General features: G+C 46.5%; 1 protein-coding gene across 1 annotated transcript in view; it reads left to right on the top strand.

The window, feature by feature from the left end:
- Positions 1-24,406, top strand: part of camk2a (calcium/calmodulin dependent protein kinase II alpha) — a 90,511-nt gene that overhangs the window by 959 nt on the left and 65,146 nt on the right. The gene's annotated exons all lie outside the window — the stretch shown is intronic.

The raw sequence follows: 24,406 nt of genomic DNA, 5'->3' as shown, positions 1-24,406 counted from the left end.
TGTGTCGGATTTGAAAATACCCCGTCTCCCCGTCTCCCCCCCCCCTTCTCCCCTCTCCCCCCCCCCCCCTTCTCCCCCTCCCTCCTTCTCCCCCTCCCCTCTTATCCCTATCCCCTTCTCCCCCCCGCAGCAAGCTAGTCTGGGCTAAGTGGGCCGAATGGCTTTATTCTCCGCTTTCACTGAGGTAGGGAGGGGATAGGTAAGGGAGGGGAGTGAAGAGTGAGGGGAGAGGTGAGGAAGGGGGTGAGGGGTCAGGGGTTTGAGGAGAGGGAAGTGAAGGGGAGGAATAGGGTGAAGGGCCAGGAGTGAGATGGGAGATGGAGGGAGGGGGAAGCAGAGAGCAGGATGCGAGAGAGCACAAGGGTGAGGGTGAAGGGGAGGAGGAGGAGAGGGGTGAAGGGATGGCTAGTTTAGTTAAAGCAAGTCTCTTCCCCCACTCACCCCTTTCATTTCCCCCCCCCCCCTCCCATCATAGATATATAGATTATAGATCCCCTCCCGCCTGTCCTGTAGGCACAGGAGATTCAGGATGCAGCATTTAATAGACCCCCAAAGTCCTCTTCATCCTCTCCCGCCTCCTCCCCCTCCCTTTCACTCCCTCCCCCTCTCCACCCTGACTCCTCTCCTCACTCTCTTCCCTCCCCTCCACCTCCTCCCTTTCACCATCTCTTCCTCCACCCCCACTCCTTCTCCCCTCACCGCCCCTGCTCCCTCTTATTGCCCCTCCCCCCTCGTCCTGGATATGTGACGTTTTGGGTCGGGAAGAAAGGTAAGGAAGGTCACCTATCCGTGTTCTCCGGAGATGCTGCCTGACCTGCTGTTACTCCAGCATTTGTGTCATTGTTTTAATCCCTTGCCAGGCTTTGCCCCACTCCCAGCTTTCTCCTGCCTACTCCAATCAGTCTGAAGAAAGGTCCCAACCCGAAATGTCACCTATCCATGTTCACCAGAGATAGACACAAAGTGCTGGAGTAACTCAGCAGGACAGGCAGCATCTCTGGAGGAAAAGGATGGGTGATGTTTCAGGTCGTGACCCTTCTTCATGTTTGACCAGAGATGTTGGCTGAGATGCTTCCTCCAGCATTTTTTTTGTAAACCAGCACCTGCAGTTCCCTGTGTCTGTAACTATCCTTTTCTATATTAAACTCCAATCCTGTTGTAATGAAGGCCGTGTCATAAGCTCATAAGTAATAGGAGCAGAATTAGGCCATTTGGCACATCAAGTTTACTGTGCCATTCATTCATGGCTGATATATCTCTTCCTCCTAACCCCATTCTCCTGCCTTCTCACCCAAACCCCTGACACCCGTCATTGGAGTCATACAGCGTGGAAACAGGCCCTTCAGCCCAAATTGCGCACGTCGACCAACATGCCTCATCTACACTAGTCCCTCCTGCATGCGTTTGGCCCATATCCCTCCAAACCTGTCCTATCCATGTACCTATCTAAATGTTTCGTAAACATTGCAATAGTACCTGCCTCAACTACCTCCTCCAGCAACTCGTTCCATGTACCCACCACCCTATGTGTGAAAAAGATACCCCTCAGGTTCCTATTAAATCTTTTCCTCCTCATCTGAAACCTATGCCCTTTGGTTCTTGATTCCCCTACTCTGGGCAGGAGATTGTGTGTCTACCCAATCTATTCATCTCATGGTTTTATACACCCCTATAAGATCAGCCCTCATCCTCCTGCACTCCAGTGAATAGAGTCCCAGCCTGCCCGACCTCTCCCTGTAGCTCGCGCCCCTGTGTCATTGCAACATCATTGGAGATCATCTCTGCACCATTTCCCTTGGAAAGACAACATCTTTACCATAACATGGTGCCCAGAACTGAACACAATACTCTAAAGTGGCCTTACCAATGTCTTATACAACTGCAACATGACCTCGCAACTTTTCTATACTCTTGCTGGAGTAGCTCAGTGGGTCAGGCAGCATCTCTGGAGGACATGGATAGGCAACATTTTGGATCGAGACGCTTCAGACTGATTGTGGTGGTAGGGAGAGAAAGCTGTAAATGAGGTGGGGGTGGAACAAAGCCTGGAGAGTGATAGGTGGATACAGGATGGGGGAAGTGAGGGGGGGGGGGGGGGGAGGTGATTGGGAGGTGATTGGGAGATGGTTGAACATAGGCCAAAGATGATAAGACAAAATATGTGAGATAACGAGCTGTAAAATGTGAAGCCAGAGGGCAACTTTCCAGGTCAGGACCCACCTCTTTTGTGTCCTTTTGTGTAAATCAGCATCTGCAGTTCCTAGTTTCTAAGACCACTGCATTTTAAGAGACCCGAAACGTCACCTATCCATGTTCTCCAGAGATGCTGCCCGAGCCGATGAGTTACTCCTGCAATTTGTGTCCTTTCGCTATCTGTGTGTGCTGTTTGCACGTCCTCCCGGTGACAGTGTGGGTTTTCTCCGGGTGCTCCGGATTCCTCCCACATCCCAAAGACGAGCAGCTTTGTAGTTTAATTGGCCCTTTGTAAATTGTCGAAACGAGGAACTGCAGATGCTGGTTTGCTAAAAAAAAAGACACAAAGTGCTGGACTAAGTCAGCGGGTCAGGCAGCACCACTGGAGGACATTTCAGGTCGTGACCCTTATGCAAGCTATGCAGAAGAACACATTAAACCCTCTGTTATATTTCTCCATTGAGATAATAGTCTGCTTTTAGATTCCTCTTCACTGCACCTCCTCACACTTCCCCACATTATCTCTCCGTGCCAAGATTCCACCCACTTGCTCCACCTATCTAGATCCTGTTGCAGAGCCTTAATCTCGCAACCTGCCCTCCCACTTCCTTTCATGTCAGCCGCAAACTTGGACACCAGGGGAGAGAAACAAATTCTTTGCTCTTATAATCCTAGAACAGAACATAGAACAGTACAGCACAAGAACAGGCCCTTTGGCCCACAATGTCCATGCTAGACACGATGTGGATAACTTTGTCGAAACAAAACTAGTGAACCTGATGGTGTGAAAATTTCATGATTCAACAGGCAAGAAATAAAAGATAAAGAGAACTTGGAGCCCAAGGCTAGAGAGAAGCTGATTGTAAGAATTTGCATGGGTGCACAAAAAGTAAACGATCAAGAAAGATTGATAGGGGGCTCTTACGGAAGTTATTTTGGGGGGGGGGAAAGGAAATAGCAGAGAAATTAAACAACATTTCTCAAAACCCATCCCTATTTTAACCCTTATTCACCATTTATAGGTGCCCTCCCCCAATTCACCACTTACAGGTGCCCTCCCCTAATTACCCATTTACAGGTGCCCTTCCCCAATTACAATTAAAGGAGCCCTCCCCTATATTTACTGGTGCTTGGATGATAGAATTGGGAGGGTCCGGGTGGGAGTAAATGGGAATGTGTAGGGAGTCAATGGATTATATATAGGGTTAAGGTGTGCCTGTTTCGGTGCTGAATTATTCTATGGTTTGAGTATAAGGGTAGAGAGATCTTCTTCGTAAGTGTATTTGGAATATTGTGATAGGAATATATAAAATCATGAGAGGCATAGAGACAGGGTCGACAGAACATTTTCTCCAGGGTGGAAATGTCCAACACTATAACTATAATGAGAGGAGAAAAGTTTAAAGGAGATGGGCAGGGCAAGTTCATTTTTTACAGTGAGTGTGAGTAGCAATTATTTGACAGTGAGTGCCTGGAACCCGCTGCCAGGGGTGGTGTTGGAGGCAGATACGATAGTGGTATTTAAGAGGCTCTTAGATAGGCACATGGAAGTAGAAGAAATAGAGGGATATGGATCACATGCAGGGAGATGAGATCGGTTTAACTTGACATCACGTCTGATGCAAGCATTGTAGGTCGAAGGGCACTGCACTGTTGCACTGAATGATGTTCTGTGTAACTCCTGGAATCTTGAGGGAAAACACAAAATGCTGGAGGAACTTAGCGGGTCAGGCAGCATCTATGGAGGGAAGGGACCGGTGACGTTTCAGGACGGGACCTTTCTCCCAGCAACCACAGTCTCTTGCAACTACATTAAGCATCAATGAGAGTAGCGAATATGTCTCCAAGATTTCTTCAGGTCTTGTCCACGGCGAGGTGTGATTGCAAGTGACAGAGGGCACAGGCCACAAACATAGGGCACTGGTTGTAGCTTTCAATCAGGCCTTGGAGGAGGCGATCCAGCGATGCGTGACTCACTTTCATGCATGTCGATAGTGCACAAACAATTATTGTGGGAATTATCATAAACGCAGCGAATGTGGCTGAAAACTTGAGTGTCGAGAGTGGGAAGTGAAAAAAGGTGGGTGTCAAAAATGTTCACCAACAGAGTGGGTGTGTGAATTATCCAGGCAAATCTAGAACAATGAACAGATTTTATTAATTTTACTATTTAACTGTTTTGGCTCTTGTTGGGGTACAGTACAAGTAGGGACAGGTCTGTCTCTGTATACCACTGGGGCACAGTACCGGTGGGGACAGTTCTGTCGCTGTATACCACTAGGGTACAGTACCGGTGGGGACGGGTCTGTCGTTGTATACCACTGGGGCACAGTACCGGTGGGGACAGTTCTGTCGCTGTATACCACTAGGGTACAGTACCGGTGGGGACGGGTCTGTCGTTGTATACCACTGGGGCACAGTACCGGTGTGGACAGTTCTGTCGTTGTAAACCACTAGGGTACAGTACCGGTGGGGACGGGTCTGTCACTGTGTAACACTGAGTAGCAGCCTCATAAAGGCTGGCAGCATCATCAAGGGCCCACACCATCCTGGCCACACACTCATCTCCCTGCTCCCTTCAGGTAGATGGTACAGGAGCCTGAAGACTGCAACATCCAGGTTCAGGAATAGCTACTTCCCCTCAGTCGTCAGGCTATTAAACTCAACTCAAACAAAACTCTGCACATTAATAGCCCATTATCTGTTTATTTGCACTTTATCTGTTTATTTATTCATGTGTGTATATATTTATATAATGGTATATGGCCACACTGATCTGTTCTGTATTCATGCCTACCATATTCTGTTGTGCTGAAGCAAAGCAAGAATTTCATTATCCTATCTGGGACACATGACAATAAACTCTCTTGAATCTTGTATAAGGTACCGGTGGCGATGGGTCTGTCGTAGTATAACACTAGTGTACAGTATCAGTGGCGATGGGTCTGTCGTTGTCCAACACTGGGGTACAGTACAGGTGGGGCCGGGTCTGTCGTTGTATTACACTGGGGTATAGTACTGGGGATTGATGCTACCGAATATTGGATTTCTGTAAGATCTGGGGTCCAGGTAATTGAATGGCAAAAACATTAGTGGCAGGAACAGAAAGCTGACTTATTTTGCAAGAATAGTGTAGACTTTTGCAAGAATTTTGCAAGAATAATACTCCAAAAGCGGTCACAGTGGCGCAGCTGTAGAGTTGCTACCTTACAGCGCTTGCAGCGCCAGGGACCCGGGTTCCATCCCGACTACGGGTGCTGTCTGTACAGAGTTTGTACGTTCTCCCCGTGACCTGCGTGGGTTTTCTCCGAGATCTTCCGTTTCCTCCCACACTCCAAAGACGTACAGGTTTGTTGGTTAAATGGCTTGGTAAATGTAAAAATTGTCCCTTGTGTGTGCAGGGATCGCTGGTCGGCGCGGACCCGGTAGGCCGAAGGGGCCTGTTTCCGCGCTGTATCTCTAAGCTAAACTTAACTAAAGTCTCAATGGCTTTGGTGAGAAGGCTCATGGAGTTCTGTAAACAGGCGTAATGTTTAATAGAAGGGCCGATGAACACGCATTACAGGTGGTGGGTGTACAGGACGAGCTGCCAGAGGAGGTGGATGAGGCAGATACTATCATAACATTTAATAGACACACATTTAATGGACAGGTAAATGGACAGGAAAGTTTTAGAGGGATATGGGCCAAATGTGGGCAGTGAGACTAGTGTAGATGGGGCATCTTGGTCGGCATGGACAACTTGGGCCAAAGGGCCTGTTTCCGTGCTGTATGACTGAGATATGCCAAATATACTTTGGAACTAAACAGCCAATCCAATTATTTTATGAGTTTTATCTTATTTGAATAATCTTGACATTAGTGAGGCAAGTAATGTTCATTATTTTGTACAGTGTTCCACAAAATGTCGTTACTTGACATGCTAAATTGCTTTCCTGAGATGTGCAATTCCTGGATAATGGGACTCCGAAGAGCTTTATTTAGCCACAAAGTATTGGAGATTGAATTAGACTTTTGATTTGCAAACAATTGAGCCGCAATGATTACTATTGGGAAAGGACATTTCCTTCCAGCTACTTCATGTACGTTTTGGAAGCTGGCCCCTCAAGGCCAGGATTATGTGAAATTCAACCTCATCTGCTGTTCTAGGTGTGTGGACGATGTCAGCGAGACCAAGCGCAGACTGGGCGATCGTTTCACTGAACACCTCAGCTCAGCCCGCCTTGGCTTCTGCGATCTCCTAGTTGCCAAACACTTTAACTCCCCTTTACATTCCCCCACTGACCTTTCTGTCCTGCACCTCCTCCACTATCAGAGTGAGGCCAAATGCAATTAGGCGGAACAGCACCTCGTATGTTGCTCGAAAGCGGTATGAACCTTGATTTCTCTAATTTCAAGTAACTCCTGCATTTCCTCTCTCCCCGACTCTCAGTCTGAAGAAGGGTATTGACCCAAAATGTCACCTATTCCTTTTCTCCAAAGATGCTGCCTGACCCGCTGAGTTACTCCAGCACTTTGTTTACGTGAAATGATGTTGGTTTAGTATGGGTTTATTATTGTCATGTACAGTGTAATACACCAAGGTGCTTTTGTTTGTGTCCAATGTGGCCAAATCAAACCATACTGTACATGAAGCCATGCACAAACACAACTGGGCGGCACAGTGGTGCAGCAGGTAGAGCTGCTGCCTCACAGTCCCAGAAACCCGGGTTCGAAGGGGGTTGTCTGTACTGCATTTGTACGTTCTCCCTGTGACCGCGTGGGTTTTCTCCGGGTGCTCGGGTTTCCTGCCACTTCCCAAAGACATGCAGGGTTGTAGGTTAATTGGTTTCTGTAAATTGTCCCTAGTGTGTAGGATAAACAGGCACCCGCTGGCCGGCATGGACTGGATGGGTTGAAGGGCCTGTTACTACGCTGTCTCTCTAAAGTAAACTAAAGATAAGAAGGAACATTAGACTAACCCAATATGTCATTTTGGTCAGCATAGGCAAGAAGGGCCGAAGGGCCTGTTTCTGTGCTGTACAGCTACATATCTTCTTGATTGAGAGACAACTATCTCTGATGTTAAGCTGACAACTCATGACCCACGTTTTACCTGTTAGGCAAATGAGTTAAAGTGGATTTGCATTATTACATAGCTTGGAGCTAGGCAAATATCGGGACAGACTATTGTACGTAGTTGTGCCCTCGGCGACTGCACTCTGCATAAATTTACTTGGAGATACAGCGCGGAAACAGGCCCTTCGGCCCACCGAGTCCACGCGACCAGCGATCACCCCGAACACTAGCACTAACCTACACACTAGGGACAATTTACAATTTTTACCAAAGCCAATTAACCTACAAACCCGCACCTCTTTGGGATGTGGGAGGAAACTGGAGCACCTGGAGAAAATCCACACTACCTCACCCTGTAAAACAGGCCCTCGAATCCTGGCAACATCGTCGTAAATAATCTATGCAGTCTTTCCAGTTTAATGACATCATTCCCATAGCAGGCTGACCAAAGCTGAACACAATACTCCGAATGTGGCTTCACGAACATCATGTACACCTAGATCCCCCCTGCTCTACAACACTTCCCAGGGCCCTGCCATTCACTATGTAGGTCCTGCCCTGGATTGACTTCAAACTTGGTTTGACACAGTGCTGGAGGAACTCAGCGGGTCAGGCAGCATCTCAGGAGGATATAGGTGGGCAATGTTTTGGGTTTTCAAACCAATGCCGTGGTAGTGCAAGAGGTGGTCCATAGTGCTCCGTTGCTGAGGTAGGATTAGGATCACTTCAAGAACCTGATGGTTGTATGAAAGTAGCTATGTCTGAACCTGGTGATGTGGGACTTCATGCTTCTATACCTCCTGCCCGATGGTAGCAGTGAAAAGAGGGCACAGCCCAGATGGTGGGATCCTTGGTGATAGATTTCGCTTTCTCGGGGCAGCGCCAGGTGTAGATGCCTTTTAGGGAAAGAGTGTTAATGCTTGTTAACTAGCACAGCAATTGACAGAGCAGCAGCCCCGGCAGGACATAAGCTATGAAGCTGCATCTGTGACTGGGAAAAGATAACATCAGAGAAGGGTCTCAAGGTCCACCAGGGCAGGGGAAAGTGCCTGGGAGAGCTTGGTGAGGGGCCTCGCATTGACCATTACCTTCTAAGAGGTCGGCCAAATCAGTCGAGTGAAGCCCAGTGGCAGGTTAACCACCACAGTCCACAGGGTATCAGCACCCCAGGCGAAGCTCAACCAAGTACTGTCCCACCAACGGACACGAGTCCAGAGCCCAACCAGCCACAGTCAGCGGTAGAGAGGAAGATGGAAGGAAAAAAGTCACTGGCTGTGGCTGAAGAGAAAAGATGCTGTCTGAGCTGCCACGTGACCATCTAGAGGCTAACCATAAGACACACACCCAGGGCTGATCACCCTGCGGTGGGCCTGCCTCGACTGAGGGCGTCTTGTGATAAAAGGCCGAAACACCCAGTGATGTTGAGGTACACAACTGAAGATGTGTCTGATTGGTAGCAAAATCACCTAGTGGTCACCCCCAAGAATACCGGGTGCTAGTTGTGGTGGAGAACCTTAGGGATTGTAACATCCAGACCTACTAATCAATTTGGTGAAGATCCTTCATCAGAGAATATTGAGATTTCATTAGATGGACTTTCTGAGATGAGGAGGCAGGGGTTTAGTGGTGAACTGTAGCGGTGAAGATTGGAAACAGTAATTTTGAACACTCTCCGACAACCGGTGTCTGACGCTGGTTAAATTATTAATTTTAGATCCAAGACTGACGGGCATTTGATAACAAAATTATTCTAGGATAAAGTGCATCCAAAGTGAGGTGACCTAGGGCGGCGCGGTGGTGCAATGGTAGAATTGCTGTCTCACAACGCCAGAGACCAGTGTTCAGTCCTGACCACGGGTGCTGTCTGTATGGAGTTTGTACGTTCTCCCTGTGACTGCGTGGGTTTCCTCCAGGTGCACCGGTTTCCTCCCACACTCCAAAGACGTGCAGGTTTGTAGCTTAATTGTCTTCTGTAAATTGTCCCGAGTGTGTGGGATAGAACTAGTGTGCGGGTGATCGATGGACCGAAGGGCCTGTTTCCACACTGCTTCTCTAAACTAAATTAAACTAAAGTCTCTCACTGACTGATGGAACAGGTCAAAGGTCAGTCCAAAAACTAACTTGTTTTCCTAAGTTTCGGACTGATGCAAAGATTGGTGTATTTGTTGATGTAGTCATCTCTCTGTCCTCTGTTGACATGGAATATAGCCCGAGGAAATAGTCATGTCATACAACACAGGAACAGGCCCTTCGGCCCAACTTGCCCACGCCGACCAACATGTCCCACCCACACTAGTCCCACCTGCCTGCGTTTGGCCCATATCTCTCTAAACCCTAGACTTAAAGACATTTGATGAGAAATGTGCCACAGAAATGCAAGTTCTTTATGAGTCTGTTCTGTTGAGTTCTCTGAACGTAACTCTGCACTTTCCCATCATACGCCACATCTGTTGATGGAGTCGGTGGTTGGTTGCCACGGTGGCAATGGAGCCTGAAATGTGTTGGAATGTAGTCTGGTGAATCACATCAATTAGACCAACGTACCTATTAAAGGGTGAATATCAGAACAACCAATTGCAGTAAAAGGTAGTCACAACAGCGTCCGTGACCGAGTTAATCCAGGCTGACCAAGTTCTTTACCTTCATCGACACCTTGCAGAGTACGCAGACACCAATGTCTGGAGGCAAATGAATGTCCCAGAGTCATACAGCATGGAAACAGGCCCTTCAGCCCAACTTGCCCATGCCGACCAACATGCCCCATCTACACCACTCCCACCTGCCTGTTTTTGACTATATCCCTCTAAACCTGCCCTATCCATGTACTTGTCTAATTGTTTCTAACTATCTAACGATGCGATAGTACCTGCCTCAACGACCTCCTCCAGCAGCTCGTTCCATACACCCACTGCCCTCTGTGCAAAAAAAGTTACCCCTCAGGTTCCTATTAAATCGTTCCCCTCACACCTTAAACCTATGTCCTCTAGTTCTCAATTCCCCTACTCTGGGCAAGACTCCTAGCCTACTCAACCTCTCCCTATAGCTCAGGCCCTCGCATCCTAGTAACATCCTCGTAAATCTTCTCTGCTCCCTTGACGACATCTTTCCTATAAAATGGTGACCAAAACTGAAAATAATACTCTAAATCTGGCCTCACCAGCTTCTTATATAACTTTAGGCTAAAATTGTGTTTTTGTTTTCTGTTTTTTAGCACATTAACGAAATGCCATATTTTCTAAAATCACGACAGTATACATTATCTACCGCAAGCTTACAGAAGACGGGACCCGTCCCGAAGTGCCGTCTCAGCTTTCCTTCCACAGATGCTGCTTGACCTGCTGAGTACTCCAGCACTTTGTGTTTTGCCCAAAATTCTAGCATTCTTGTGTCTCCAAGCTTACTTGGGATATTGTGTGCAGTTCTGCTTGCCCCATTACCGGAAGGATGGAAAGGCTATGGAGATGGTGCAGAGAAGGTTTACTAGAATGATACCTGGATCAGGAGGAAAGATTTGATAGAAACCTGAGGGGTAACTTTTTCACACAAAGGGTGGTGGGTGTATGGAACGAGCTGTCGGAGCACGTAGTTGAGGCAGGTACTGTAACAATATTTAAGAAACATTTGGGCAAATTAATGGATAGGACAAGTTTACAGGGAGATGAAGGACATACTTGTTAGAGGTTACCTAAAATTGGAGAATTCAATATTCATACCGTTGGGTTGTAAGCTACCCAAGCAGAATATGAGATGCTGTTCCTCCAGTTTGCATGTGGCCTCACTCTGGCAAAGCAGCATATCGGTAAACACGAAGAACTGCAGATGCTGGTTTACAAACAAAGACACAAAGTGCTGGATTAACTCAGGCAGCATCTCTGGCAAACATGGATGGGCGAGGTTTCTGGTCGGGACTCTTCTTCAGACTAATTGTAGAGGGGATGAGAAAGCTCGAAGAGGAGGATAGTTACCTAAACTTGCAGAATTCAGAGATCATACTGTTGGTTGTAAGCTACCCAAGTGGAATATGAGCTGCTGTTCCTCCAGTTTGTGTGTGGCCTGACTCTGGCAATGGGGAGGTTGCTTACTAAAACATCATGAAGATTTATAGACTGGAAACAGTGTACCGAATCATGAGTGGAATAAATTGGGTTGAAACTTTTGCCCAGAGTAGGGGAATCAAGAACCAGGGACATAGTTTGAAGGTGAAGAGGAAAAGATTTGATAAGAACCTGAGGGGTAACTTTTTCACACAAAGGGTGGTGGGTGTATGGAACGAGCTGTCGGAGCACCTAGTTGAGGGAGGTACTATAACAATATTTGAGAAACATTTGGACAGGTTAATGAATAGGACAAGTTTAGAGGGATATGGGCCAAAAGCAGGCAGGTGGGACTGGTGTAGATTGGTCTATGTGGACAAGTTGAGCCAAAGGACCTGTTTCCACGCTGTATGACTATGAGTCTAAATTGATTTATAAACCACATTCATCACAGTTTCTCTTACTACTGTTTAAAACCTGTCTATTACGTCTACAGAAGATGATCCTCATTTGAATTGCACTATGTGTGTACTTAAAGCAGCAACATAATGCTGTATGATTAATTCATGAGCCCCTTCTGTTAAACTAACCCACACATGTCACATCACTTAAAATACACACCTATTGGAAGGTGGCAGCGGATGAAATTTCTAGAAGCTGAATTAGGCCATTCGGCCCATCAAGTCCATTCTGCCATTCAATCATGGCTGATCTATTATTCCCTCTCAACCCCTTTCTCCTGCCTTATCCCCATAATCCCTGAAGCACTTACTAATCAAGAATCTGGAAATCTTCATCTTACAAATACCCAGTGACTTGACCTCCACAGCCGTCTGTGGCAATGAATTCCACAGATTCACCATCCTTTGGCTAAAAACATACCTTATCTCCTTTCTAAAGGTACATCCTTTAATTCTGAGGCTGTGGCCTCTGGTCCTAGACTCTCCCATCAGTAGAAACATCCTCCACATCCACTCTATCCAGGCCTTTCACTATTCGGTACGTTTCAATGTGGTCCTGCCCCTCATCCTTCAGCGAGTACAGGCCCAGAGCCGTCAAACACTCCTTATACATCAACCTAATCATACCCATTCGTTCTCGTAAACCTCCTCTGGACCCTCTCCGACGCCCACCAAAGCAGGGGTATCACTGAAAACATTAGCAGAGAAGCAAAACTTTCCCTCCGCTGAGAATCAAAAGAGGTGTAGATGCATGAATTAAATTATGAAACTTCCTTGTCTCTACCGATTGCCACAGACGGCTGTGAATGCCAAGTCAATGAATATTCTTTAAGGTGGAGATTGATAGGGTCTTGATTAGTAAAGGTGTCGGGGGTTATGGGGCGATGGCAGGAGAATGGGGATGAGAGGTAAAATAGATCAGCCATGATTGAATGTCAGAGTAGACTCGATGGGCCAAATGGCCTAATTCAGCTCCTGTAACTTATGAACTTATGAGCTCCATTGCCAGAGTGAGGCCACATCCAAATTAGAGGAACAGCACCTCATATTCTTACAACCCAACAGTGTGAATGTTGAATTCTCTAATTTTAGGTAACTAACCAACAATTAACCTCCTCCCCCTTACAATTAGTCTGAAGAAGTGTCACGATCAGAAACATCTCCAATCCATGTTCTCCAGAGATACTGCATGACCCGCTGAGTTACTCCAGCATTTTGTGTCTTTGTTTGTAAACCAGCATCTGCAGTTCCTCGTGTTTACCGATATGCTCCGTAGCCAGAGTGTGGCAACACGCAAACTGGAGGAACAGCACCTCATAATCCCCTTGGGTAGCTTACAACCCAGCGGTATGATCGTTGAATTCTCCAATTTTAGGTGACATCTAACAACATCCTCCCTTGTGCTCCACCTGTAAAACCTTGCCCCTCTCATAGTAAAGCTTTACCTCTAGTCTTTGTAATTTCCAGCCTGGGGAAAACATTTCCGACACTCTACCTTATCTGTGCATCTCATAACTTTGTAAACTTTAATCACCCTATCCATTCCATTCATGATTTTATACATATATATGATTATTTGATTTCTGTGGGTGGCGTTTGTACGTTTACCTTGTGACTGCATGTGTTTTCTCCCTGACATGTGGGTTTGTAGGTTAATTGGTTTCTGTAAATGATCCCTACTAGTGTGTAGGTTAGTACTAGTGTATAGGTCAAAGGTTCCCAACCTGGGGGCAAATTTCACCTACCCAGGGGGTTGATTCTGGATTTGTACATATTTTTTCTCATTGACTGACTATGTTTGGTTCTGGTTCATCATTAGTTGTGTTTGGATCTGTTCATCATTAGTTGTTCATAAATAAGTAAAATAACATTGTTATGTGCTATTAAGGTTGCCAGGGGTAAACGGGACGAAAATGGTTGGGAATCCCTGGTATAGGTGATCACTGATTGGCTTGGACTCGGTGGGCTGAAGGGCATGTTTCCACGCTGTATCTAAAACTAATACCCAATAATAAACTTAAGCTAAACCCCAATTAGTGTAAGCGGGAAGGAGAGGTTGGGCAGGCTAGGACCTAGGAGTGCAGGAGGCTGTGGGGTGATCTTATGGAGGTGTAAAATCATGAGAAGAATAAATAGGGTGAATGCACAGTCTTTCAGAGTAGTGGAATCGAGAACAAGATTTAAAGTGAGGGGAAAATTATTTAATAGGATTCTAAGGGGCAACTTAGTGGTGGGTGTATGGAACACCAGAGGAGGTACTGTAACAGCATTTAAAAGACACCTGAACAGGTACGTGGACAGGAAAGATTTAGAGGGATATGGGCCAAACGCGAACAGGTGGGACTAGTGTAGATGGGACATATAGGTCGGCATGGGCAAGTTGGGCCGAATGGCCTGTTTCCATGCTGTATGACTCTATGATAAGTCTCTACCCATCCTGAAGTAATACGTTTGTGTTGCGAGAGGAAATGTGGGAACCAAGAGACGGATTCCTCCATCAATAATCTTCATCCAATCTCGAAGCCAAATTATTTTTTAATCTGTTTTCGAATAGTTTTTCGCACTTGTTGATCAATTAATCAGGCCAATGGCAGTTTTCAAGCAGTGATTTGCCAAAGTTGAACAATTCTTAGACAAGAGTAATCAGTCAATTGATCAAAAATGAGTTGCACAACTATTATTATTTTTTGAAATGTTTTAAAATTTAAAGATACAGCACGGAAACAGGCTCTTCCACCCACCGAGTCCACACTGACCATCGATCACTCGTTCACTCTAGTTCTATGATATCCCACTGTCTCATCCACACTTGGGGCAATTTACAGACAGCCAATTAACTTATAAACCCACACGTCTTTGGGACGTGGGATGAAAGTGGAGCACCCGGAGGAAGCCCACGCGGTCACAGGTAGAACATGCAAACTCCACATAGACAGCACCCAAGGTCAGCATCAAACCTGGGTCCCTGGTGCTGTGAGGCAGCAGCTCTACCCGCTGCGCCACTGTGCCATTTGATAGGATAATGGCAACAGTTAGAGAGTAGGGGAATGGAGAACCAGAGGACATAGGTTTAAGGTGAGAGGGGAAAGTTAAATAGGAACCTGAGGGGTAATTTTTTCACACAGAGGGTGGTGGGTTTCAGGAACAAGCTGCCAGAGGAGGTAGTTGAGGCAAGTACTATAACATTTTTAAAGATATTTAGTTAGGTACATGGATAGGAAATGTTTTAGAGGAATATGGGCCAAAAGTGGGCAGGTGGGGCTAGTGTAGATGGGGTATCCTGGATGGCATGAATGAGTTGGGCCGAAGGGCCTGTTCCCATGCTGTTTGATTCTGTGACTCCATTTGTTTCATGCAGGACTAATGTGCCTGCTGACTTTTGCAGATAATTAATAATAATAAATACTATTGCAGATTTATGTATCTTGTTCTTAGCTCACTCAGTTTATTGGAAATTTATGTGAAAATCAAGTGTGTCGATTTGTCACCGTGTCTGCACCAACCAGCGATCACCCTATACACTAGCACCATCCCTACACACTAGGGACAATCTACAATGTACCAAAGCCAATTAACCTATAAACCTCTACGTCTTTGGGATTTGGGAGGAAACCGGAGCCACCGGAGAAAACCACGCGGTCACAGGGAGAAGGTACAAACTCCGTACAGACAGCACCCATAGTCAGGATCGAACCTGGGTCTCTGGCGCTGTGAGGCAGCAGCTCTACCACTGCGCAACCGTACCACCCCTATTGTCAAATGCACCAGAAATGGAACATTGAAATTCTTACTAGCTGTACCTTTGCAAGCAGATTAACGTAACAACACAACAAATAAATAGACAATTAATTATTTGTTATTCTTGGTATACCAGACCATGTTCGTGGAAACAATAAAGTTTGTACAGCAACCTTGTACAGCAACTCTGTGATTCGGTGCTGAGGTAGGATTGTAGTTGGTGTTAGAGCCTGCTTCTTCTTGTTCTTTCGTGTGGCGTGCACAGCCTAAAGTTGTTGGACAACTTGTTCTATTTGATCTTCCGTTTGTGCACGTCGAGTTGATTGCATTAGTCGAAACAGGGCGGACCACATGAAGGTTGCAATCTGCTATTCAGGCTTCTGTACCTTCCTCCCGATGGTAGCAGCGAGATAAGAACGTGGTGTGGGTCTCTGATGATGCTGGCTGCCTCTTTGAGACAGCGCCTCTTATAGATCCCTTTGATGGTGTAGAATTAATTGCTGGAATGGACTGGGCAGTGTCCTCCACCATCTGTGATCTCTTTTGATTCTGCGCGTGTGAGTTGCCGAACCAGGCCATGAATCAACCTTTCACTACGCTGTCTAACATACACCTGTCAAAATTCATCATGTTACCAAATCTCCACAAAAGTCTGAGTAAGTTGATGCATAGGTGGGCTTTCCTTGTGAGTGTATCAATTAAATAGAATTAAGTTGAATTCCATTACTTGGAATGGACACGGTGAATGCAGTGTCTTTTGAGGAGAATCAAGAACCAGAGGACATAGGGTTAAGGGGAGTGGGGAAAGATTTAATAGGGACCTGAGGGACAGTTTTCTCGCAATGAGGGTGATGGCTATATGGAACAAGCTGCCAGAGGAGGTGGTTGAGGCAGGCACTAGAACAGCATTCCATGTTCATAAGTCACAGGAGCAGAATTAGGCCATTCAACCCATTGAGTCTATTCCACCATTCAATCATCACTATCTATCTTTCCCGCTCAACCCTTTTCTCCTGCCTTCTCCCCATAACCCATCACCCTTACTAACCAAGAATCTGTTGATCACTGCCTTAAAAATACACAATGATTCGGCCTCCACAGCCATCTGTGGCAATGAATTCCAAAGGTTCACTACCCTCTGGCTAAAGAAATTCCTCCTCATTTCCAATCTAAATGTATTCTGAAAAGATTTGGACAGGTATACAGATAGGACAGGTTTAGAAGGATAAGGGCCAAACGTGGGCTGGTGCGACTAGTATAGATGAGGCATCTTGGTCAGCACGGACATGTTGGGCCAAAGGGCCTGTTTCCATGCTGCATGGCTATGACTAATAGAAGCATCTTGGGTGACCTGATGAGGTCTAGAAAGAGTCGAAGGAAATAGGTTCAGTTCCCGCTTCACTTCTGAGGCCAACTCCCTTCATCTAATAGAGTCTGCATATTAAAAAGCAGGCAGAAGTTTTCTTAAAGATGGATCTCAACCCAAAATATCACCTATTCCTTCTATCCAGAGATGCTGCCTGTCCCATTGAGTTATCCCAGCATTTTGTGTATATCTTCGGTGTAAACCAGCATCTACAATTCCACGCTACATAGTTTTCTTCCAGCTTCCCTCTGGACCCTGCCAACATCTCCAGGTTGCTTAGAGTCTTTGTTCCGAGCAGAATCCGTGAGGAAACACATGACTGGCATCCTCAATCTCACGCCAAGAGTTTAGAACCTCATATGGAAGCCAATTGAATATCCATTGAGTTTGGAATGCGGCCATTTTGTTTGAAGGTAACTTCAGTTGAGAAAATTATTTAGTACAAAACACTGACGACTGTTAGTAGAAACAAGGGCGGCACAGTGGCGCGGCAGTAGAGTTGCTGCCTCACAGTGCTCTAGACCCGGATTTGATCCTGATTAAAGCGTCTCCCTTTGCACATTCTCCCTGCGACCGCATTTTCCCATTTGCTCCCACTTTCCAAAGACGTACAGGTCTGCAGGTTAATTGACTTCTGTGAATTGTCCTTAATGAGTAGGATAGAACTAGTGTACGGGTGATCGCTGGTTGGTACGGACTCGGTGGACCGAAGGTCCTGTTTCCAAGATGCATCTCTAAACTAAACAGCAGATTCTGGTTTACATAAAAAGACACAAAGTGCTGGAGTAACTCAGCGGATAACATGGATGTTTCGCATCGGGACCCTTCTTCAGGCTTCTTAAGCCATTATTCGTGAAGTTGCACTGAAATGAGATGTGCGGGGCAAGTTTTTGGCACAGAAGGTGGAGGGTAAATGGAACGCACTGCCGGAGGTGGTGGTGGAGGCAGATGCGATAGTGGCATTTAAGAGACTTTTGGACAGGCACATAGACATGCAGGGAATGGAGGGATATGAATCACGTGCAGGCAGATAAGAGTTGGTCTTGGCATCATGTTCGGCACAGATATTGTGGGCCGAAGGACCTGAACCTGTGCTGTACCGTTCTATGTTAAGACATCCGATAGTCAAACCCATCTCACTTAACGCAGAAAGACACATAATGCTGTAGTAACTGAGCATGTCAGTCAGCATTCCTGGAGAAAAGGATTAGAGTCAAAGTCATACAGCATGGAAATAGGCCAACCTGCACAAGCCGACCAACTTGCCCCATCTACACTAGTCTTACCTGCCTGTTTTTGGCCCATATCCCTGTAAGCCTGTCCTATCTATATGTCTAATTGTTGCCTCAACTACCTCCTGTGGCACATCATTCTATATACCCACTACCCTGTGCGTTTACCCGATCTGTTCCTCCCATGATTTTGTACACCTCTATCAGGTCACCCATCATCCTCCTACGCTCAGAGGAATAACGTCCTATCCTGCCCAACCTCTCCCTATAGTTCAGGCCCTTGTGTCCTGGCATAATTCTGGTAAATCTTCTCGACCCAAAACATCACCTATTCCTTTTCTCCAGAGATGCTGCCTGACCCGCTCCAGTAATTTGTGTCTATCTTCGGTGTAAACCATTACCTGCAGTTCGTTCCTACATCATCTCAGTTAACAATCTCATATTAAAGATTTGCACCCAAAAGATATCATGGAATCACACATTCATTGCTCAACCCCACCCATCGCATTGACAAAAGATAATTCCCAGTCTTTGCCGTACTACAACATTGCTAAATAAATAAATTATCTGTTACCGTGGCAACAGGAATTTAGCTCCTCCAGCCTACTACACCATTACCTTAGGCCATCAGAGAATTTTACCTCGCCCGTCTCTGCTTTTAAACATTATCTACTCTTCTTAAATCTGTCAGTGTGCCTCAGTCACCTCAGAATCCAGCTTTTCACATCTCTCCTCTGAGAATTCAGCACCAAAGCCCCATGAAGGTTTATTTTAGTTTGGTTTAGAGTTGCAGCACAGAAGCAGACCCATCGGCCCAACTCGTCCATGCCGACCAATATCCCGCAAGCAGTGGTGCAGCGGGTAGAGTTGCTGCCTTACAGCACCAGAGACCCAGGTTCGATCCAGAGTACGGGTGCTGTCTGTACGGAGTTTCCCTGTGACTGTGTGGGATCTCCCTGTGCATTCTCCCTGAGACTGTGTGGGTTTTCTCCGGGTGCTCCGGTTTCCTCCCACACTCCAAAGACGTACAGGTTTGTTGGTTAATTGACTTCTGCAAAATTGTAAATTGTTACGAGTGTGTGCGATAGTGTTAGTGAACAAAGGGTGATCGCTGGTCTGCGCGGACTCGGTGGTGTGAAAAACCTGATTTCGCACGGCATCTCTAAAGTCTAAAGTTTTAAACTAAGCCAGTCCATTTGCCCACATTTGGCCCATATCCTCCTATATGTTTCCTCTCCGTGTAACTGTCCAAATATCTTCTGAAAATCACAATTATACAGCAATTGAGTCATATAGCATGGAAACAGGCCCTTCAACCAACTCGTCAATGCCGACCAAGATGCCCCATCGACACTAGTCCCACCCACCCACGTTTGGCCCATATCCCTCTAAACCTTTTCTACCCATGTACCTATCCAAATAACTTTTAAATGCTGTTATAGTAGCTGCCTCAACTACCTCCTCTGGGAGCTGGTTCCATATACCCACCACCCTCTGTGTGTTCCTGGGCTGTGGGTGGGGATTCAGTGGGTGGGGATGTCGGTGATGGCATAGAGTATCCATGAGATGAAATAGTTGCAGTTAACATTTTCAATGGGCTTGTACTTTAGACTTTAGAGATTCAGTGTGGGAACAGGCCCTCCCGTGCCAACCAGCGATCACACTACACTATCCTACACACTAGGGACAATTTAGTTTTACTGAAGCCAAATAACCTACAAACCTGTATGTCTTTAGAGTGTGGGAGGAAACCGGAGCACACGGAGAAAACGCACGCGTTCATGGGGAAAAAAATGGTAACTCCGTACAGACAGCACCCGTGGTCAGTATCGAACCCGGCTCTCTGGCGCTGTGAGGCAGCAACTCTAGCACTGTGCCGCCCGTTCTTGTACCTATGGTAAATATATTACCTCAGCCATGGGATCACGTGGTCAGTGAGGTTGTCAGGGCTGGATCTGTCTCAGTGCAAGACCCCTTCAGTCGGTGTCAAGCTGGTTATTACGCAGTTAGTCACCTTCTGAACCTCAGCTCTTCTGAGCGGTTCTGGACCCTTCTCAAGGGTAATCAGGCCAGCAGCCGTGCCCTGACCTGGGGCATGAATAAAACATGACGACCTCTTGGAGCAACCACTGTGAATTCCAATAGTGTTTGTCCACCTCCTTAACACGGCCATACAAGCTTAAGAACAGAGAGGCATTTGGACCGCAGTTGACACAAGCAGCTGCAATTGTGGCACAGTGGCACAGCAGGTAGAGTCGCTGCCTTACAGCACCAGAGACCTGGGTTCAATCCTGATCTCAGCCACTGTCTCCTGACCTCCTCCACTGTCTGTCTGTCTGTTTGTGTGTGTGTGTGTGTGGAGTTTGCATGTTCTCCCTGTGACCACGTGAATTTTCTTCGGTGCTCCGGTTTTGTTTTGAGATGCAGTATGAAAACAGGCTCTTCGGCCCACTGAGTCTGTGCTGACCAGCGATCAGCGTACACGAGCACTCTCCTATACACTAGGGACAATTTACAATTTTACCAAAGCCAATTAACCTACAAACCTGCACGTCTTTGGAGTGCGGAAGGAAACCAGAGCACCCGGTTAAAACCCACGCAGTCAGTAGGAGAACGTACAAACTCCGCACAGACAGCACCCATAGTCAGGATTGAATCTTGGTCTCTGGCACTGTGTGCAGCAACTCTAACCCTGCGCCAATGTGCCTTCACATCCCAAAGACGTGTGGGTTTGTAGGTTAATTGTTCCTCTGTAAATTATAGGGAGTGAATAAATGAGTGGGATAACATAGAACTAGTGGAAACGGCTGATCGAGCGTTGGTGTGGACTCGGTTGCTGAAGGGCCTGTTTCCTTGCTGTATCTCTAAACTAAACTAAACTGAAGTTCCAGCAAAACAAATTTCCTTCGGTCACAGGGAGAACATGCAAACTCCACATGCTCACAAGCAGCACCCGAGGTCAGGATCGAACCCGGTTCTCCGGCGCTGTGAGGCAGGGTCTCTACCCGCTGCACCACTGTTGAGCCCCAGTCAATCAGCTTTGGATAACATAGACACAAAATGCTGGAGTAACTCAGCGGGTCTGGCTGCTATTCTGGAGAAAAAAGATGGATTTTGAAGGGTTCCGCCCTGAAAAATCACCCAACCTTTTCTCCAGAGATGCTGCCTGACCCGCTGAGTTACTACAGCACTTTCCGGCTATCTTCAATAGAAACCAGCATCTGCAGTTCCTTTCCACACAAGCTTTGGATAAGATCACACCTCATTCTTGCAAATGCCAGGTAGAAACTCAAGCTTCTGGAAGTGAAGTAATATTTTGTTATTCCCAAGCTGAGGTGAAAAATTTCCTCTGCAGTCCTTGGTTTGAAGAAAGAATTCAATAAAGGCCAGCTAAGATTGACTGACAAAATAATGCAGCAATTCTCTCGATCTGGAAGTACAGCACACAGCCCAGCACTCTGAAACACAGTGGGTTTCCATAGCAACATTCAACCTCCTCACTGCAGTCTTAATGCACTCATGTGTTGGCAGAAGATGCGGGAAGAAGCAGCCCCCGGCTAAACTAATATTGCGGTCGTTGTGTTAAATTCCCGGGTGCGGGGAGTGGCCCTTTGGTCCAAGTCACAGGGTCATACAGCACGCAAACTGGCCCTTTGGCCCAACTTGCCCACGCCGACCAAAGTGCCCCATCTACGCTAGTCCCACCTTCCTGTGTTTGGCCAACATCCCTCTAACCCTAAACTAGGGAGGAATCTCAGGACAAGGGAGGAATCTCAGGACAAGGCTGCCTCATTTAGAACTGAGATGAGACAATTTTTATACAGAGTTTCGGCCCACTGAATCCACGCCGATCATCGATCACCAATTCACATTGTTTCTATGTTATCCCACTTTCTCATCCACTCCCTGCACACCAGGGGCAATTTACAGAGGGCCAATCAACCTACAAACCCGCATATATTTTGGATGTGGGAGGAAACCAGAGCACCCGGAGGAAATCCACGTGGTCTCAGGGAGAACGTGCAAACGCTACACAGAGAGCAGTTTAGTTTAGCATAGTTTAGTTTATTGTCACGTGTACCTGGGTACTGTGAAAAGCTTTTTGTTGTGTGTAATCCAGTCTATACATGATTACAATTGAGCCTTCGACAGTGCTCAGATACAGGATAAAGGGAATAACGTTTAGTGGACGCTAAGGTCAGTAAAGTCCAATTAAACATAGTCTGAGGCCGATATCCTTCTAAACATTTCTAAATGTTATAGTTGGTTCAGAGATACAGCATGGAAACAGGCCCTTCGGCCCACTGAGTCCACGCCGATTCTTGATTACCCAATTGAAGAACTGGAGAAAGCAATATTCATACCGCTGTGTTGTCCCAATATGAGGTGCCGTACCTCCAGTTTGTGTGTGGCCTCACTCTGACAGTGGATGAGGCCCTGGACAGAAAGGTCAGTGTGAGAATTAAAATGGATTCACTCTGCGCCTGACCCCGGGAGTGTGTGATGGGATAGTGTGGAGGGAGCTTCAACCTGTATCTGATTCTGACCCCCAGGAGAGCTGTGTGCAGTTCGTAATGCCTGTCCCTTTAAACAACAATCTCCAGACTGAGCAATTTAGTGGTAATCTGCAGTGTTTGAAGTAACAGCTCATGTACAGTTGCTCCCACAGAGTGTGGGTGGCTGCGTAGTGGGAGGATGGGGGATTAATGGGATAGACATTAATCACAGGCACTGCTTCAAGTGTGTGTCAAAACATCCCAACAAACAACTCATCTTCCACTCTCCATCCGTGCTCCAGCACCCACCTCCAGTGCAGGGCGGCTGCTAAGTGGGGCATAGACACAAGGAACTTCAGATGCTGGTTTACAATAAAAGGACACAAAGTGCTAGAGTAACTCAGCGAGTCAGGCAGCATCTCTCGAGATCTGTATATCTAAAGATGCGGCGTAGAAAGCATTTTATACAGTTGTAGAGTCAAGCAATGTGAAAACAGGCCCTTCAGCTCCACTTGCCCACGCCGACCATCTACACTAGTCCCACCTACTTACGTTTGGCCCATTATTCCTCTAAACCTTTCTTATCCATGTACCTGTATAAATGTTTCTTTAAGCATTGCCTGAACTACCACCTCCAGCAGCTCGTTCCATATACCCACCACGCTCAGTGTAAAAATAAATTACGCCTCAGGTCTCTATTAAATATTTTGCCCCTCACCATAAACTCATGTCCTCTGGTTCTCAATGCCCGATTCTGGGCAAGAGACACTGTGCGTCTACGCCGTGGGTTCCCAACCTTTTTCGTCACGTTTACCCCAGGCAACTTTAATAGCACATAACAATGTTATTTCACTTATTTATGAACAACAAATGATGAACAAATACCGTTATACCAGAACCAAACACAGTCAGTCAATGAGAAAAAATATGTTCAAATCCAGAATCAGCAAATTTACCCCCTGGGTAGGCAAAATTTACCCCCTGGGGGTAAATTGACCCCAGGTTGGGAACCCTTGGTCTACACAATCTATTCCCGATCTATTTTATTGGGATGCACCACAGCTTGGTTTGGGAACAGCGCCATCCAAGGCCCCTAGAACCTGCAGAGAATTGTGGATGCAGCCCAGACCACCATGCATGCCATCCTCTCTTCCATTTATGCTGCCTCGCAAGGCCACCAGCATAATCAAGGACCAGCCTCACTCCGGTCACTCCCTCTTCTCCCCTCTCCCATTGGACAAAATGTACAGAAGTGTGAAAACACACACCTCCAAATTCAGGGACAGTTGTTATCAGGAAACTGAACCATTTTAATCACCAACTTGAGAGTAGCTCTGACCTCCCATCACCTCATTGGAGACCCTTAGACTATCTTTAATTGGACCTCACGGGGCTTTAACTTGCACAAAATGTTATTACTTGTACAAAATGTTATTCCCTTTATCCTGTGTCTGTACACTGTGGACGGCTTGATTGTAATCACGTACAGTCTTTACGCAGGCTGGATAGCACTCAACAAAAAGTTTTTCACTGTACCTCTTTATATGTGACAATAAACTAAACTAAACTATACTAGGCGAGAGGGCAAGTGGGGGGTGGTCTATTACTGACCCCCTTTGATGCTCCCTCTTGCCTTATCCCATTATAAGATCAGAAAGAGTCAGGAAGTCACAACTTTATAGGATTTCGGCCAGAGTGCATTTGGAGTATTGCGTGCAGTTTTGGTCACCCCGTTACATGAAGGATGTGGAGGATTTATAGAGGTGCGGAGGAGTTAGGGTGAATGCACAACCTTTTACCAAAAATACTTGCTGGAGTAACTCAGTGG

The sequence above is a fragment of the Amblyraja radiata genome, chromosome 11 (assembly GCF_010909765.2).
Source record: "Amblyraja radiata isolate CabotCenter1 chromosome 11, sAmbRad1.1.pri, whole genome shotgun sequence".
Taxonomy (NCBI): Eukaryota; Metazoa; Chordata; class Chondrichthyes; order Rajiformes; family Rajidae; genus Amblyraja; species Amblyraja radiata.
This window is presented reverse-complemented; position numbering and strand designations above follow the sequence as displayed.